This window comes from Macrobrachium rosenbergii, chromosome 9 (genome assembly GCF_040412425.1).
Source record: "Macrobrachium rosenbergii isolate ZJJX-2024 chromosome 9, ASM4041242v1, whole genome shotgun sequence".
Lineage (NCBI taxonomy): Eukaryota > Metazoa > Arthropoda > Malacostraca > Decapoda > Palaemonidae > Macrobrachium > Macrobrachium rosenbergii.
The window spans coordinates 54,152,581-54,171,107 of record NC_089749.1 but is presented as its reverse complement, the minus strand read 5'-3'; the positions used below and the strand labels follow the sequence as shown (position 1 = coordinate 54,171,107).

The 18,527-nt window shown below is 35.5% G+C and overlaps 1 protein-coding gene across 18 annotated transcripts in view; it reads left to right on the top strand.

Moving 5' to 3' along the window:
- The window catches only part of LOC136841815 (SH3 domain-containing kinase-binding protein 1-like), a 334,418-nt gene that overhangs the window by 66,921 nt on the left and 248,970 nt on the right, over positions 1 to 18,527 (top strand). For 3 of the 18 annotated variants that reach the window (XM_067109169.1, XM_067109165.1, XM_067109167.1), the window contains exon 3: positions 11,892 to 11,957. The exons of the other annotated variants lie outside the window; for them this stretch is intronic. The gene's annotated coding sequence lies outside the window, so the exon portion shown is untranslated. The remainder of the gene's footprint in view (positions 1 to 11,891; positions 11,958 to 18,527) is intronic. 18 annotated transcript variants of the gene reach the window in all.

The following is an 18,527-nucleotide window of genomic DNA, read 5'->3' as shown; positions in this document are numbered from 1 at the left end:
CTGAGATTTTGACTTTCACGTTCTGAGATTTTGATTTTCACGTTCTGAGATTTTGATTTTCACGTTCTGAGATTTTGATTTTCACGTTCTGAGATTTTGACTTTCACATGCTGAGATGTTGACTTTCATATTCTGAGATGTTTAACTTTCACATTCTGAGATTTTGACTTTCACATGCTGAGATTTTGACTTTCACATTCTGAGATTTTGACTTTCACATTCTGAGATTTTGACTTTCACATTCTGAGATGTTTAACTTTCACATTCTGAGATTTTGACATTCACATGCTGAGATTTTGACTTTCACATTCTGAGATTTTGACTTTCACATGCTGAGATTTTGACTTTCACATGCTGAGATTTTGACTTTCACATCCTGAAATAATTATAATTATCTCATAACAGTCTCCCTGAGAACGTCGTGCAATTGGGACGTCAAAAACTCAAGCGGAGATGCAGTGTATGACTAGCCTAATACAATTCTTGTATTTTAATATTTTAATTAAATTTTTAAAATTAATTTAATTTATTTTTTCTGTTTTAACAAGTTATCTCATCTTTGTGTTTCCGACTACCTTCTGTCATTTCTTCCGAATGAACACCATATTCTTTGGAAGCTTGAATTTAAAGTCAAATGGCCCCTGTGGGCTTGTTCCTTATGAGTAAAGTTCATCTTCTGAATAATTACCATAGTATTGTGTTTGTATTTTGAATTGTAACGGATTAGTTCATAATATCAGTTCTCCCTCTGTTTTGGTAATTTGTGTTAGTTCTGTCTGTGTCTGTCTCTGTATATCAGTTCTAGTAATTTGTGTTATTTCTCTCTCTCTCTCTCTCTCTCTCTCTCTCTCTCTCTCTCTCTCTCTCTCTCTCTCTCTGTTTTCTCTTTGTGTCTGTTCTGTCTGTCTGTCTGCTGTCTGTCTGTCAGTGTCTGTATCTCAGTTCTAGTAATTTGTGTTATTATCTCTCTCTCTCTCTCTCTCTCTCTCTCTCTCTCTCTCTCTCTCTCTCTCTTGTGACTACAAATTACTAGAACTGAGATACAGAGACATACAGACAGACAGACAGACAGAACTAACACAAATTACCAAAACAGAGAGAGAGAGAGAGAGAGAGAGAGAGAGAGAGAGAGATAATAACACAAATTACTAGAACTGAGATAGAGAGACAGACAGACAGAACTAACTGTCACAAAAATTTTCTTCCTTTCGGATAATTCCAAGATGCATTATGAGGGTGCAGCTCCTTCGTGCATGAAGAGCCCTTTCACTCCCGTGAATATTGCCCAACAAGTTCGTGTCTTCGACTGACCTAAGCCTGATAAGGCGAACCTGTTTTCCGCTTTGACACTCTGCTCGGTTTCCTGAAGCCCACTGCCTTCGGTTTCTTAATCCTTTTGGAAGTTGTGTCTGGTTAATTTTTTTATTTATTCGTGTTAATATTTAGTAATATTCCGCCGTGTAAAAATGATCTTAGTTATTGGGCGTTTTAGATTTTTATGGGGTGCAAGTGTTGGTACGTCACTGTAGCAGGTGTTTAGGCATTAATGTTGGTCAATTTTTTTTCCTACATTCCTTTCATAACCGATATACTCGTATATGTATTAACCTGTCTAAGTATATATATATATATATATATATATATATATATATATATATATATATATATATATATATACATACATGTATACATATATATACATGTATGTTTTATGTATGTATAAGTTTATATGCATGTGTGTGTATATATATACACATGTATACATATATATACATATATGTTATATGTATTTATAAGTATATGCATATGTGTGTATATATACAGTATGTATATATATATTTATATATATATACACACACGTATATATACATTGTGTGTGTGTGTTTCGTACGTTTAATACCTTCTTTGGGCTGTTGTTAACTGCTATCATTTTACAGGTAAGTAGATATTGTATTAACCACTGTAATGACATTACATAGAATTTATTGGATGATCCTTCTGTACAATGTTGTAAAGAGCGAGCGGTAATAATAATCATATTAGAAACGAAGCATCAGTCAAGAGGGCTGAATTTGGAGTTATGGAAATAAAATGGAAGTTATAAATGTGTTTCCTACGATTATCTTAATCGGTTTTGAACTGAAGATTCCAAGGAATTTATTTCTGGCGAAAGACCTTTTCATTTTGATAACTGAACGAATGAATGGGAATTGGTTTACGAAACAGCATCTTGATTATGAATGGAGTAATTGGTTTCAAAAAAATGCACCATTGTATTGTTAAATTTTATGCAACGTTATTTCAAGTTTTCAGTTCTGTGATACAGAAGAGAAAGGCATCGATTGAAGTTCATTCATTCCGTCCATCGAAAATAATTAAATGTAAAACACCTTTTGTCAATTACGAATGCTTTTGATTTGACTGGGACGAAAGCTACACGGAATTCTTAAATTAATTACCTTAAAAGCAAAATAGCGTGAATGCATGTGCGGCCAGACCTAATAATGCAGTCAGGCCTGTAATTGAAGGCATTGCGCGGTGAATTAATGCAGGTCACCCTGACCTTCCCTCAGGGCCTGCACGACCGAGGGCCTTCCCTGTGAAGGGTATATCAGTTGGGTTAGACGTTACTGAGCTTTGGTCTGTATCAAATGGTATTATTATTATTATTATTATTATTATTATTATTATTATTATTATTATTATTATTATTATTATTATTATTATTATTTGGGTTAGACGTTACTGAGCTTTGGTCTGTATCAAATGGTATTATTATTATTATTATTATTATTATTATTATTATTGTTATTATTATTATTATTTGGGTTAGGAGTTACTGAGCTTTGGTCTGCATCAAATGGTATTATTATTATTATTATTATTATTATTATTATTATTATTATTATTATTATTATTATTATTATTATTATTTGGGTTAGGAGTACTGAGCTTTGGTCTGCATCAAATGGCATTATTATTATTATTATTATTATTATTATTATTATTATTATTATTTTTATTATTATTATTATTCCCTCTTCATATGGAACAAGTCCACCACAGGGGCCATTGACTTGAAATTCATACTTCCAAAGAATGATAAGAAATACAGAAAGAAGAGATTTAATTAGAAAATGAAAATGATAAATCATTAATTTATTAAGTAATTAGATGAAAATATGAATTAATGATGAAAATACAAGGTGAATTCTTGTAGATCATCAATGCAGCTTGGTTTCTCCCTGCCACCAAATTTTGCCTAACGCTCTTTTGTTAAGGTAAACAGGTCTTGGTTGGGGAGGCTGAAGGCTTTCAGCTAATTCCGTTAAACTCCCTAATCAGGGAAACAAACGCATACAATTGAGGCCAGAGGCCAAGCGGTGGGACCTATGAGGTCATTCAGCGCTGAAAGGGAAATTAACAGTGAGAAGGTCTGAAAGGTGTAACAGGAGGGATACCTCACAGTTGCACTATGAAACAATTGTTTGAGAGGGTGGAAAGTCAGATGGAAGAATGAGAATATGAATGGAGGTACTGTAAAAAGATTGAAAGAGGTTGCAGCTAGGTGCCGAAGGGACGCTGCAAAGACCTTTAAGTAATGCCTACAGTGAACCGAGTGAGGTGCACTGAAGGCACTATTCTCCTACGGGGTAAACCCCATAATGCCTCTATTATCATATGCAGTGACTGACGTACCTGGGATTTGGTCATACATGGTGGGTCGCTGCCAGAGTGCATATGGGCATGTGGTTAGCAGTCTCACTTCGTAAATAATTGCTAAAAATCGGATAGGTAATCATTTCTGTGGCTACGTAAGTAAGGAGAGAGAGAGAGAGAGAGAGAGAGAGAGAGAGAGAGAGAGAGAGAGAGAGAATGTTCACGCTTTTGTACTAGTTCATTGTCATGTACAGTATGTCTATAACTTACGATTGTACCTCTAAGGAACCGTGCTATGTGCTTTTGTATGGATGCACATACATACGAGTATGTATATTTAATGCATGATTTATACTTGTGTATATTTGATGTATGATTTATTCTGATGTATATTGATGTATGATTTATTCTTATGTATACTTGATGTGTGATTTCTACTTATTTACAATTAATGTATGATTTATGCTTAGTTTATTTAATGTATGATTTATGCATATTAATGTATGAATTATCATGTATGATCGTCTAAAATGGCTGTCATGTTGTATATTCATAGTAGCCTCTATTTAACATCTTTACTACGATTTGTTTATTCTGGTGGAAAGTTCATTTGCAGTCTAAAATGACACGTTTGAAGTAATTACACATATGTAATAGTAAAACAACACCTCTTTAAGTTACGTACACATTACATCACTACATTAGTAACGGGTGTCCTATGGATTAGTCGTTTACTTAAAAGTGACAATAGGGTCTTCTTTCAATCGATAACAAAGCAAGATCAGCGAATCCCTCAGTAATTACGGAACATTACGTCATTCACTTTTCGCCTCGGAGCCTTTGCTCTCCATGCAGCGTCAAAGGCGGAACGTAATTTCATGAGGAAGCGAAAGTTATTTTCCTCCGCTTTTTCGCGAAGTCATTAATAGATCGAAAGACAATTGAGTCGTTGTTTGTTGGCCCAAAGCTTTGTTGGGCTCGAATGGTAATGAACGTGTTGTTTTGTTTTAAGCTCATTTTGCACCCCTTTTTTTGTGTTTATTTTAATCGCATCTATATTTTCTTTATAATTAAAGGTCAGTTCACCTTGTTAAATGTCTAAAAATTGCAACTTTATCCTTGTGATTTTTTGATGATGGGAAGTATTGAATGCGACGCTGTGTTCGGAAATAGGTTCAGAGGGAAAATACTGAACCATATGCGGTCATTTTTAAAGCAATTGCAGACTCAGCCGGGTAGAAAGACCCTTTGGCAAATGGCAACAACTGCTGCCTGGTGCACCAAGCGTTGGATTCTCTTCCTGTTTGCTTTTTCATTATTTACTATAACTTGCCCTCTTTCAAGAGGCGAGAAATAAGTTGAGTATAACTTAGTTTTACCAGAATCGTTTTTTGGGTGGGGGAAGGGGTTAACATTAAAAGAATTTTATCTTTCATTGGAAATCATTTGTTTCCCCTCCCACTAGGCGACATTGTAAAACCTACCAGGCGATCTCTTCCCAGATTTCCTGTGGAAATCTATATCCTAAAAGGATTGCAGGGATCGTGAAATGCTTCGTTCCCCTGGTGCTGAACTTTGGAATTCCTTTCCTCCTCCCGTTTTTCCTGGCTTGTAACCTTCCTATCTTCACGAAGCAGTTCTGTCGCTTCCTTCCTTCTTGGTTAAACGTCACCACTATTGCCTTTTCAATTTTCGTGTTTTCTGAAGTTATGACATAGAAAAGGGTTAGAAAATCATACCTACTAGAAATAACTGGGAAAATACAGGACTTGGATTGTAGATATTAAGCACAGAAAAATCTGAGGCGAAAGAATTATCAGATGATAAAAGAACAGAAGTTCTGTTACACTAATCTGATAATGACGTCAGAGAAATTACTACTACTACTATTACTACAACAACGAAAAAATGACAATGATAGTGTGGCACTTATAGACTCTGCTGCAACTAAATCAGACTGGCAAGTGCTGTACACTTATGATATCTGTATCGGAAGCATTTAAACATTAAAAACGTTCCATTGGGCAGTGAAGGAACCTATAAAAACGTCCCATTGGGGAGTGCAGGAACTTATAAAAACGTTCGAATGAGAAATGAAGGAACCTATAAAAACGTTCCATTGGGCAATGAAGGAACCTATGAAAACGTTCCATTGGGCAATGAAGGAACTTGTAAAAATGTTCCATTGGGCAATGAAGGAACCTATAAAAGCGTTCCATTGAGCGGTGAAGGAACCTATAGAAACGTTCCATTGGGCAATGAAGGAACTTGTAAAAATGTTCCATTGGGCAATGAAGGAACCTATAAAAACGTTCCATTGGGCAGTGAAGGAACTTGTAAAAATGTTCCATTGGGCAATGAAGGAACCTATAAAAACGTTCCATTGAGCAATGAAGGAACGTATAGAAACGTTCCATTGGGCATTGAAGGAACTTGTAAAAATGTTCCATTGGGCAATGAAGGAACCTATAAAAACGTTCCATTGAGCAATGAAGGAACGTATAGAAACGTTCCATTGGGCATTGAAGGAACTTGTAAAAATGTTCCATTGGGCAATGAAGGAACCTGTAAAAATGTTCCATTGGGCAATGAAGGAACCTATAAAAACGTTCCATTGAGCAATGAAGGAACGTATAGAAACGTTCCATTGGGCAGTGAAGGAACTTATAAAAATATTCCATTGGGCAATGAATGAACTTGTAAAAACGTTCCATTGGGCAATAAAGGAACCTGTAAAAATGCTCCATTGAGCAATGAAAGGACCTGTGAAGACGTTCCATTGGGCAGTGAAAGAACTTGTAAAAATGTTCCATTGGGTAATGAAGGAACCTATAAAAACGTTCCATTGAGCAATGAAGGAACGTATAGAAACGTTCCATTGGGCATTGAAGGAACTTGTAAAAATGTTCCATTGGGCAATGAAGAAACCTGTAAAAATGTTCCATTGGGCAATGAAGGAACCTATAAAAACGTTCTATTGAGCAATGAAGGAACGTATAGAAACGTTCCATTGGGCAGTGAAGGAACTTATAAAAATATTCCATTGGGCAATGAATGAACTTGTAAAAACGTTCCATTGGGCAATAAAGGGCAGTGAAAGAACCCGTGAAGATGCTCCTTTGGGCAATGAAAGAACCTGTAAAAACGTTCCATTGGGCAGTGAAAGAACCTGTAAAAACGTTCCGTTGGACATTGAAGGAACTTGTAAAAACGTTCCATTGGGCAATGAAGGAACCTGTAAAAACGTTCCATTGGACAATGAAGGAACTTGTAAAAACGTTCCATTGGGCAATGAAGGAACCTGTAAAAATGTTCCATTGGGCAATGAAGGAACTTGTAAAAACGTTCCATTGGGCAATGAAGGGACCTGTAAAAACGTTCCATTGGGCAGTGAAGGAACCTATAAAAAGTTCCATTGCCCATTGTTCTCTTTAAAGGTAATGAAAGCTGCCTTATAAATGTAGTATATAAATCTCTCTATATGTCCTAGCTGTTCAGTTGAGTCCTAGATAATTGTTGTTGATATTGTTGTTTTCTGTTGTTTATAGGTGTCCTGGATAATGTTAGACTTTTTTTTATAGTCAGTGAACTTGGAAATATATGATGATGCAGTAACACGGGTCATTAACGCCGAAAGGAGTGAAGGGTATGATCAGAATCCTACTTTATGACCCGGTAAATGGTCTGAAGCAATCGACCGGTTAAAGAGTTCAATTTTGCGGAATGGCCTCATTTGGAAAAACTGCCAGCCTCTACGCTTAGGTTTTGATCAAGAAATGTTCGGCATATTTTTACAGAAATCCTTCCCTGTAGGGGGTAGGGCCGTCAGTGCATACTTGATGCGGTGCATTGCAGCGTCCCTTCGGCCCCTAGCTACAACTTTCATTCCTTTTACTGTACCTCCGTTCACATTCTCTCTCTTCCATCTTTCCACCCTCTCCTAACAATTGATTCATAGAGCAACTGCGAGGCTTTCCTCCTGTTACACCTTTCAGACCTTTTTGCTGTCAATTTCCGTTTCGGCGCTGAATGACCTCATAGGTCCCAGCGTTAGGCCTTGGGCCTAAATTCTGTATTCTGTTCTAGTCTACAGAAATCCTTGGACACGATTTGGAAGGTTGGGCTATCAACTTTATGGCTTGTGCAAGTGGAGGCATAAAATTTGATGGGATAATATTGATGGGTCTTACCAGTGGTTCGAGGATAGTGAGACTTAATCTCAAAGACGAACTTTTTGCGGTAATACCTTTGACTAGTTGCTGGTTTCTGTACCACATTATTATTATTATTATTATTATTATTATTATTATTATTATTATTATTATTATTATTATTATTATTATTATTATTATTGGTGAAGCTGTCACTAGTTATCTTCTCCCAAATGTATGAGGTACGTATATTGTAGCTACACTATGTATTTGTGTATATGACCATGAGCTGAAATCAAGTATATTTAAAAATAATAATAATAATAATAATAATAATAATAATAATAATAATAATAATAATAATAATAGTTGGTGTAGCTGTCAGTGTTCATATTCATGCGGAATTTTTTTGCAATAATACCTTTGACTTGTTGCTGGTTTCTGTACCACATTATTATTATTATTATTATTATTATTAGTAGTAGTATTATTATTATTATTATTATTATTATTATTATTGGTGAAGCTGTCACTATTTATCTTCAGGTACGTATATTGTAGCTACACTATGTATTTGCGTATGACCATGAGCTGAAATCAAGTATAGTTATTATTTTTAATAATAATAATAATAATAATAATAATAATAATAATAATAATAATAATAATAATAATAATAATAATAGTTGGTGTAGCTGTCAGTGTTCATATACATGCAGAAGTATCTTGCACTGTATATTGTAACTACGCTATGCATTTGCGTATGGACATGAGCTGAAGTAAGGTACATTAATAATAATAATAATAATAATAATAATAATAATAATAATAATAATAATAATAATAATAATAGTATTGTAACACTTGGAAGGATAGAGAGATCTGTCCTTCCACGCGTTACAAAATTCATAATACGTTCGAGAAAGGAAATGAATAGTTTAACATACTCCGAGGATATGGACCCTTGCTCCAAGATGAATGTAACTCTATAACTTACATTTCCGGGAAGAAGACGGCTATTCGTTCGCATACCCTTCGTCCTAAGGCTTCAAGAAAGTCGAGAGTACGTTCTGCGTAGCAATCTGACTTACGCCTTAGCTTGGTGTAAACCAGTGTTACTGTGGAAGGTTGGCATATACGTAGTTAGAGTAGTTTGTGAAGATAGGACCTAAATATACGTAGATGCCATTATATATATATATATATATATATATATATATATATATATATATATATATATATATATATATATATACACACATATATAGATTGCACATATACGTGTCTGTGTATATTATGTATACATATACATACATATAAATATACACATATGTACACATACTAAACACATACGTAAACGTATGTATGTATATATTCATATATATCATGTGTGTATGCATGTATTTATATATATATATATATATATATATATATATATAGATGTATGTATGTATGTATGTATATTTGCAATCTTAAAGGGTGAAAATAAGCCCGAAATGTTGTTTTTTCTTTTTTGGATAGCTTGGAACGTGACCAAGTAGGCTCGGAACATTCTTTGTAGGTTAAGATTAGATGCCAGCAAGACTTCAACGAACACAGAAATTTCTTGATGAATTTTTATACAGTGGCATTCTCTCTCTCTCTCTCTCTCTCTCTCTCTCTCTCTCTCTCTCTCTCTCTCTCTCTCTCTCTCTCTCTCTCTAACATAAGGGTACGTCTCGTTCACGCGTATGTAATCTGTCACATCATTACTTGAAATGGCCCTGGTCGAAAAGTTTGCTATGGCCCAGATGAGTTATTACTTTCTAACTATGAAATATTTCCATGGTAGAATTTTCTTTTTACGTTTCAGGTATTTGGTTTTATTTGCTTCTTCATTACTTTGAAAATGTCAGCCAATGAGGATGCGCACCTGGTTAATTAAAAAAATCCTAAATATAAAATAATGATTTTAGGAATTCTTTTGTCACTTCAGTGATCGATTCATTTTCTTTGCTTTTCCCCAGTTGGGAAACGAACTGCAGTCTGCACACTTGAGCCCGGCAGACATTGATTAAGGTATTTTTGGTCGATTGACTTATTCCCAGACATGTGATGTTGTTTCGCATGTGTTTCACATACAGTGCATATATATATATATATATATATATATATATATATATATATATATATATATATATATATATATATATATATATATATATATATATATATATATATATATATATATATATATATAGTGTTTCACGTACAGTGCAAATATTTATACATATATATGTGTATGTATATATGTAATATATGTATATATAAGTATGCACACGTGTGTATATATATGTATGTATATATTTATATATACATATATTATATATGTATATAGTATATATGTATATTGTATATATATATATGTATATTATGTATGTATGCATGCACGAATGTATCTGTATGATAGAAAGAGAGGAGGGGAAGGGACTGAGGGTGGGGCGCGGGGGGAATGGAATAGAACAGGAAGAAAACCAGACCTATTACTGATGGAATGAATAATGAAAAAAGGAATATAGCAGTAAATAAGGACATGAACGTGGTGTATGATCCAAAAGAAACCGATCCACCTCCGGAAGAAAGGAGGAGGCATTGAGGATCAAAGGAAATTAGCATCAGAAAAGACGAGCGACAAATATTTCGATACAGGAAATATGGGTCCTGTTTGTGTTAATTCAGTGTTATTTTTAGTTGTCTGTAAAAGAAAACCATCGAAATGGCTTTGTCTGTCCGCCCTCAGATCTTAAAAACTACTGAGGCTAGAGGGCTGCAAATTGGTATGTTGATCATCCACCCTCCAATCATCAAACATACCAAATTGCAGCCCTCTAGCCTCGGTAGTTTTTATTTTATTTATGGTTAAAGTTAGCCATAAATGTGCGGCTGGCGACGCTATAGGACATGCCACCACCTGCCCGTGGTTAAAGTTTCATGGGGCACGGCTCATACAGTATTACATCGAGGCCACCGAAAGGTAGATCTATTTTCGGTGGCCTTGATTATACTCTATACAGTAAACTCGATTGCGCCGAAGATACTTCGGTGCATTTTTTACTTAATCTTTCCTTAAATCACATTATTCCATTTTAAGGGGATGGGGTCTTGAATATCAAAGATTGGTAGAGCCCGGTGACGTAAAAGCACACACACACACACACACACACACACACACACACACACACACACACACACACACACACACACACACACACGTCATCTATTTGATTTTCTTTGACGAAGGCTAGCAATTTAGATTTTGTTGACATTGGTTTTTATTCTTCATTTCCGTGTGAATTTTTAATTGGGTTCTTCTTTAAGTTAGTAGACTGCAAGAGCCAGAAAAAAAGAATGAAGAAAAAAAACTGCATCTCATAAGTCACAAAACCCATTATATCTTTTAAATGACATTTGGATTAAATCCTGCTTTTATTAGATAGCACCATTAATAATGATAACAGCTGTGATTAGAGGGATGATGTGATGATAGTGAGTAGTGAAATATTATTCTTTGTCGGTTCAAGGTTATTTTTCGTAACTTGATCCTTAAGCTAAATGTGTGTGTATATATATATATATATATATATATATATATATATATATATATATATATATATATATATATATATATATATTATATATATATATATATAATATATATATATATATATATAATATATATATATATATATATATATATATATATATATATATATATATTATATACATACGTGCATACATACATAATAAAAATATATATATATATATATATATATATATATATATATATATATATATATATATATATATATATATATATATATATATATATATATATATATATAATGCCCTTGGTGACTGAGTGGTATTAGTGGTATACCATTCTCCTGGATGTGAGATAGAGACCAATCTTTCCAATTTACATTTTTCTTCATATATTGCTTTGGGTACTTTGTTCTCGGATGAAAATCTTAACACCAAAACTAGACAAAAGCAAAAAAAAAAAAAATGAGAATTTCAAACAGTTAACCTTCTAATTCTCAGGTAAATCGTATGGGATGAGGTTGCAGGCCCCGTGACCTTCTCTGACCAAGCTGCGACGTACTTTAGGTCAGTAGTCACAAGGGTTCTAATTCATCTAGATTTCCGGTCGTTGTCAGCTGATCCGTCTCGTTGATTGACAGCTCATCCTGTGGAGTAACGGCGGGGGAATTTCCTGTTCATCGTTTGCTTTTTCGACAGAAGTCAAGATGGGCGTTTGTGGGTTGTTGTTTTGCTGTTGTTGGTGTTGGTTGTTACTCATTTTTAGGTTTCTGTGAGAGAAAACTATTGTGCCGGCTTTGTCTGTCCGTCTGCACTTTTTTCTGCCCGCATTTTTTTTTGTCCATTTTTTTCTGTCCGCACTTTTTGCGTCCGCACGTTTTCTGTCCGCCCTCAGATCTTAAAAACTACTGAGGCTAGAGGGCTGCAAATTGGCATGTTGATCATCCATTCTCCAGTCATCAAACATAACAGATTGCAGCCCTCTAGCCGTAGTAGTTTTTATTTTATTTAAGGTTAAAGTTAACCACAATCGTGCGTCAGGCAACGATATAGGCCAGGCCACCACCGGGCAACGGTTAAAGTTTCATGGGCCGCGTTTCATACAGCAGTATACCGAGACCACCGAAAGATAGATCTATTTTCGGTGTCCTTGATTATACGCTGTAGCGGCTGTACAGTAAACTCGATTGCGCCGAAGTGTTTCTTCGGCGCATTTTTTACCTGTTCATCTTTTGGTTATTCACCTTCAAAATATGGTATTTTTAAGCCACTATTATTTTCTGTGTTGTTTATTTCTGCTTGAATAGTCACGCCAAGAAAATTATTACATTTTCAATCTTCCTTTTCTTTATGCGCTAGTTCAGAACTGGTCTGGCTCTCTTACTGTTATCGGTATATGAAAATAACTGCCTAACTGTTACTTGACTTATCTGACTCAAGATGTTGTGACGTCTGTTAAACTAATAATTATTGAGATAAATATTAAATGACCCCAGAACGGGATAAGAGAGGAGGGATGTGTATTGGGTTGACGACATGCCTTGTAAAAAAAACATATATATTTATATATATTTATATGTATATATATAATATATATAAATGAAAAAAGGGTTGCAGCAACTTGCAACCACCACTTTGAACTAGTATAGGGTGAAATGTCATAATGCGGCATGAAAGGTAACAGAATTAAAGTAATGTATACCCTTCAAGATAGTAATAGCTGGAGGAGATGCATTAAAAACAGCGGCCCCGACTAGGGATTAAGCGGAGATAATGATGATGATGGTGATGATACTGACACAGGCCCATGCATACCACGCACAGGGTTAACGTCGCCTAACAAACCTTAGCAGTCTGGTTCAAGCGGCAGTGAATCGTAATGGTACGAGGTAGCGAATGGAATTGGAACACAGGACACACATTTACTGGCACACGTACACGGAATACAATGCAGAGAGGGTAGCCTTCGCCATAATTTGACAACATCGGTGCAAAGGGCAATTCTCTCGTAAGTGCATCGTAAATTTCAGTGGCGCACAGCAATGCCGGGAGGGGAGAGAGAGCGTTCAGTGCTCAGTTTCACGTGGCCCTTTGTACTGAGAAATTGTTGGCCCTCGTATAATTAATCTGCAAGTGCGGATCGCTTATCAGCAGAGGGCGTACACGTATCATCATCGTTATCTCTCATCTTGCCTCCTGCCATGTGGCATATTCGCCTGACCCAGTGTTTCATATGCTCTCTCTCTCTCTCTCTCTCTCTCTCCCTCTCTCTCTCTCTCTCTCATATGATGGTATAAAGTTATATATACCTTAGTTTAACCAGACCACTGAGCTGGTTAACAGCTCTCCTAGGGCTGGCCCGAAGGATTAGACTTATTTTACGTGGCTGAGAACAAATTGGTTACCTAGCAACGGGACCTACAGCTTATTGTGGAATCCGAACCACATTATAACGAGAAATGAATTTCTATCACCGGAAATAAATTTCTCTAATTCTTCATTGACCGGCCGGAGAATCAAACGCGGGCCCAACAGTGCTAGCCGAGAACGTTACCAACCCGTCCAATGAGGAACTATGGATGGTGTAAATAACAATCTTCTCATCTGCTACAGTATTAACTGTTTGAAAGATTTTCTCTTTTCGTTACATTTCCTTTTTGTCATATAGTTTTCATCATCATCCGTGATGTGGCAATTGCAGTACAGTACCATTTAATCACAAGTTGCATTGCTAGTGTTTAATATGCTTGTCTTCGTTGGGCTTTTTATGTTGGAAAACTAGTATTTGCGGAGCTCACGAACTCGAGAATCAACCAGTATAGCCAGTGTTTTGTATCAGTCATTTCTAGGATTTCGAAATATCGTCTCTTCTGTTTATTTAGATTGAGCCAGTATGACCGAATAGGTACTGAAAGCATCAGGATTGTTGACTGGCGGGGTTTGTTGTGAGAAATAAAGCTTGGTAACGATATGTTGTTCTGGTTTGATCATATGGTGAAAATGTGAGAACATGATATATTTAAAGAAGTTTTTTGGGTTTTTTAAAAAGCTAGGAAGTCAGAATTTAAAAAGCTTGATTTGGTGTAGATTATTTATGAAAAGGTTAATCATACCAATAGGTTAGTGACAGATGAGTTTGTAATGATGGCCGTGGGAAGCCAGTGCGATGCTAATGAGGCCTGTGTGTTGTAGAATTGTGGCAATTTTGTGCACTCCAGTTGCATCCTTGCTATAACAGGTGAAGTTCTCAGAGATGATTACCATGTGTATTATTTATATAAATAGGCTGTTATGCTGTTTATCTCATAGGCTATTTCACTGCAGTATGTCTGCTCAAATAGAATAAAAAGGGACGTGTAATGTTAGACAAACAAAACTTGTTTTTCCATTCATGAATAAAAAAAAGGTATGCAGCAAAATTATACATGATTATAGTGACGAATTAAAATCATTATTATCGACCCTTTTCGAGGTTCAAAGTGAACTCCACTGGGGAAATGTTTCGTGTTAAACTCATTGCCTGGTTGCTATCAAGGAAGTTTGCACGTAAAATCACACAAACCAAGCGTTGAAACTCACAGGTGTATGCCCGTAAGCGCACGTGCGAATGTCGCGTACATATGTACGTCTTTACAGCCGTGCAGAAATGATGCTGTGCGCTTATACACGTTCATCCGGTTACGATAGGGTCTCTTGATGATGGCTAATGCAGGGTTTCGTCCCAGTAATTATTTCGTAATAAATGCGTGCGCTCTCTCTCTCTCTCTCTCTCTCTCTCTCTCTCTCTCTCTCTCTCTCTCCAGCGAGAAAGAAACCGCACCTCCCTACAACCTCATTCCCAACTGACTGCGCTCATGCCCCCATCCTGCATCGGGTTGAACTTCGACATACCCGAGACCCTTCCTCCTGTATCCTGAAGCAGCAGCTGGGGCATTGCGTCATCTCCGGGGTATGTCTCGCCCGGTTTCCTGCCCCCGGTTTCTTTCCTAGCTCTCGTGTCTACTCCCGAGGTGCAGCAGACTTTTTTTTTTTTTAGTGTGTGTTATTTTTGGTGGCCATTTTCTTGTGCGCTTTGTCATTGTTTATTTTGTTTTGTGTTTTTAGAATTATTTAATTTTATTAGATGAAATTTAGAGTGTCAAATCAAGCACCGGGGCGCTTTCAGCCGTTCAGCGCATAAGACAGTGAATAAGGATGTTGGAGTGGTTGGACAGCAAGAATGCAGAAAGGAAGCGGAAATGAAGGTAAAAGTAAAAAGCTAAAAAGTGGGTGCAGCAAGGGGCCGAAGGGACTCTGCAAACATCCTTTAATTATGCATTACAGGTCACCTCGTGAGGTGCACAGTAGGCACTAGCCTCTTGCGAAGGGGGTTTATATTTGCAAGCTGTATAAAAGTGAAATGGTTAAAGTCGTAGAAATATTCAGACTTGATAACACACAACATATATATGTTATATATATATATATATATATATATATATATATATATATATATATATATATATATATATATATATATATATATATATATATATATAATATATATATAGATATATTATATATATGTATATATACACACATTATATATATATATATACATATATATATATATATATATATATATATATATATATATATATATATATATATATATATATATATATATATATATATATATATATATATATATATATATATAATGTCTAAAAGGACCTCATTCAAACTGGATGGTATCTAATGGAGTATTTATTCAGAAAAAGACACCATCCAGTTTGAATGAGGTCCTTTTAGTAATTCTACTATTGCACATAACAATTGTGTATGTGATAAAGTTAATATATATATAATGTAAGTCATTGAAAACAAAGTACACCCCAGGAGGTATAGATGATTTCATTTTCACAGGATTGAGACATTTACTTTTAGTTTTCTGTAATAGAAAGCTATTGTGCCGGCTTTGTCTGTCCGTCCGCGTTTTATTCTGTCCGTACTTTTTCTGTCCGCCCTCAGATCTTGAAAACTACTGAGGCTAGAGGGCTACAAATCGGTATGTTGATAATCCACCCTCCAATCATCAAACATACCAAACTGCAGCCCTCTAGCCTCAGTAGTTTTTATTTTATTTAAGGTTAAAGTTAGCCATAATCGTGCCTCTGGCAACGATATAGGTCAGGCCACCACCGGGCCGGGGTTAAAGTTTCATGGGCCGCTGCTCATAGAGCATTATACTGAGACCACCGAAAGATAGATCTATTTTTGGTGGCCTTGTTTATAGTTGCTACTTCGTTCTTCTCTTTATTAATAATCCCTTTCATATTTTCCTCACTTCCAATATATTTTTTATCTCGCATTTTACGTCCTTCCAAAATATTTTGGATATTTTCCTGTGAGTTTCATTCTCTTTATATTTTTTCACTTCCGGACAGAGTATCTTTCACTGTTATTTTTATATTTCCTTTGGTAGGTTTTTCTTCATTCCACAGATTACTTTCCCCCTTTTACATTTACATTTTTTTTCGCTCCCTTTGAAAAACATTACTTTGAAAAGTGTGCAGTGTTGAAGGGATTCTATTTTGCAGATATTTCTGGTTCACCCGGATCTTACAGTTCATTACAGAAATTCGCTACCATAAAAACGAGTACAAAATGCGCAATCGAGTTTTCTGGACAGCGTATGATCAAGGCCACCGAAAATAGATCTATCTTTCGGTGGTCTCAGTATAATGCTGTATGAGCCACGGCCCATGAAACTAACCATGGCCCGGTGGTAGCCTGTCCAATATCGTTGCCAGAGGCACGATTATGGCTAACTTTAAGCTTAAATCAAATAAAAACTACTGAGGCAAAAGGGCTGCAATTTGGTATGTTTGACGATTGGAGGGTGGATTATCAACATACAAATTTGCAGCCCTCTAGCCTCAGCAGTTTCTAAGATCTGGACGGACAGAAAAAATTTCGTTTTCTCAAAATTTTTGGGCAATAATTGGGATAAGAAGAATCCATCGGCCCTTAGCTGCACCTATTTTACTGCCATTTACTTTATTTCCACTCCTGCTTCCGTTCTTCAGTATTGCTGTCCAGCCTCTCTAACAGTTACTTCTTTGTGCAACTGGGGAGCATTCTCCCAGTTAACCTTTGGGTCCTTCTACTCCATCTCATTTATTTTCTAAATCTCTGTCTTACTGTCCAACCTCTCTAACTCCCTCTTTTTCATTGTCTTAAACACTGAATGGCCAAGGTGCTCCAGTAGTTGGCTTGACAGCCTAATTTTCATATATCAATCAATCACTCAGTATGAAAAAGTGTTTGAAATCGAACCAAATCTCTCTCAGCCTCGTCCGCAAGTGATTCAATTCCAACCTAACCCGTTCTAGACCACGGCGCCCTACTTAAACCGTTCCTAAGGAACCGTGACAATAGCCGCCCCTATTTTTTTTGTAGGGCTTCGGAGTTACTGTTTAGTATTGAAAAAATAAATAAGTAAATAAACAAATGTCAGTCTTCGTATCACCATTTTAATCTTTAGCCTTGAAAAAAAATGGGAAAAAATCGGAGTCAACATCTGCCATATTCCCATATCCCTGCATTGCTGGCGTAGTTTGTTCATTTGTTTAATAAAGACGAAATGTTCTGGAAAGAGATCAATAACAGTAAGCAAAGGACTTGGGTGAACTTTAAAGATTTATATGTAATTTTTTACACTGGTATGTATATATATATATATATATATATATATATATATATATATATATATATATATATATATATATATATATATATATATATATATATATATATATATATATATATATATATACATACATACATACATATATATGAAGCACAGGGTGACAAGGAGATAGCCGGTCATCACAAGGTGATACATTTATTGCCGACGCGTTTCGTAACAATATAGTTACATCATCAAGGCTGAAAGAAAAAATAGCACAAATTAAAAACAATGGAATATAAGTTTGACTTTAAGAGTCTCGGCAAATTATACAAAGCAATTTAAAAAGCACCTGCTAGACTAAAAGTTGAAGGCTGAATGATTCGGAAAGGAGCGAGAAGCAGCGAAGAAAACTGGCTCTCATATATATATATATATATATATATATATGTGTATATATATATATA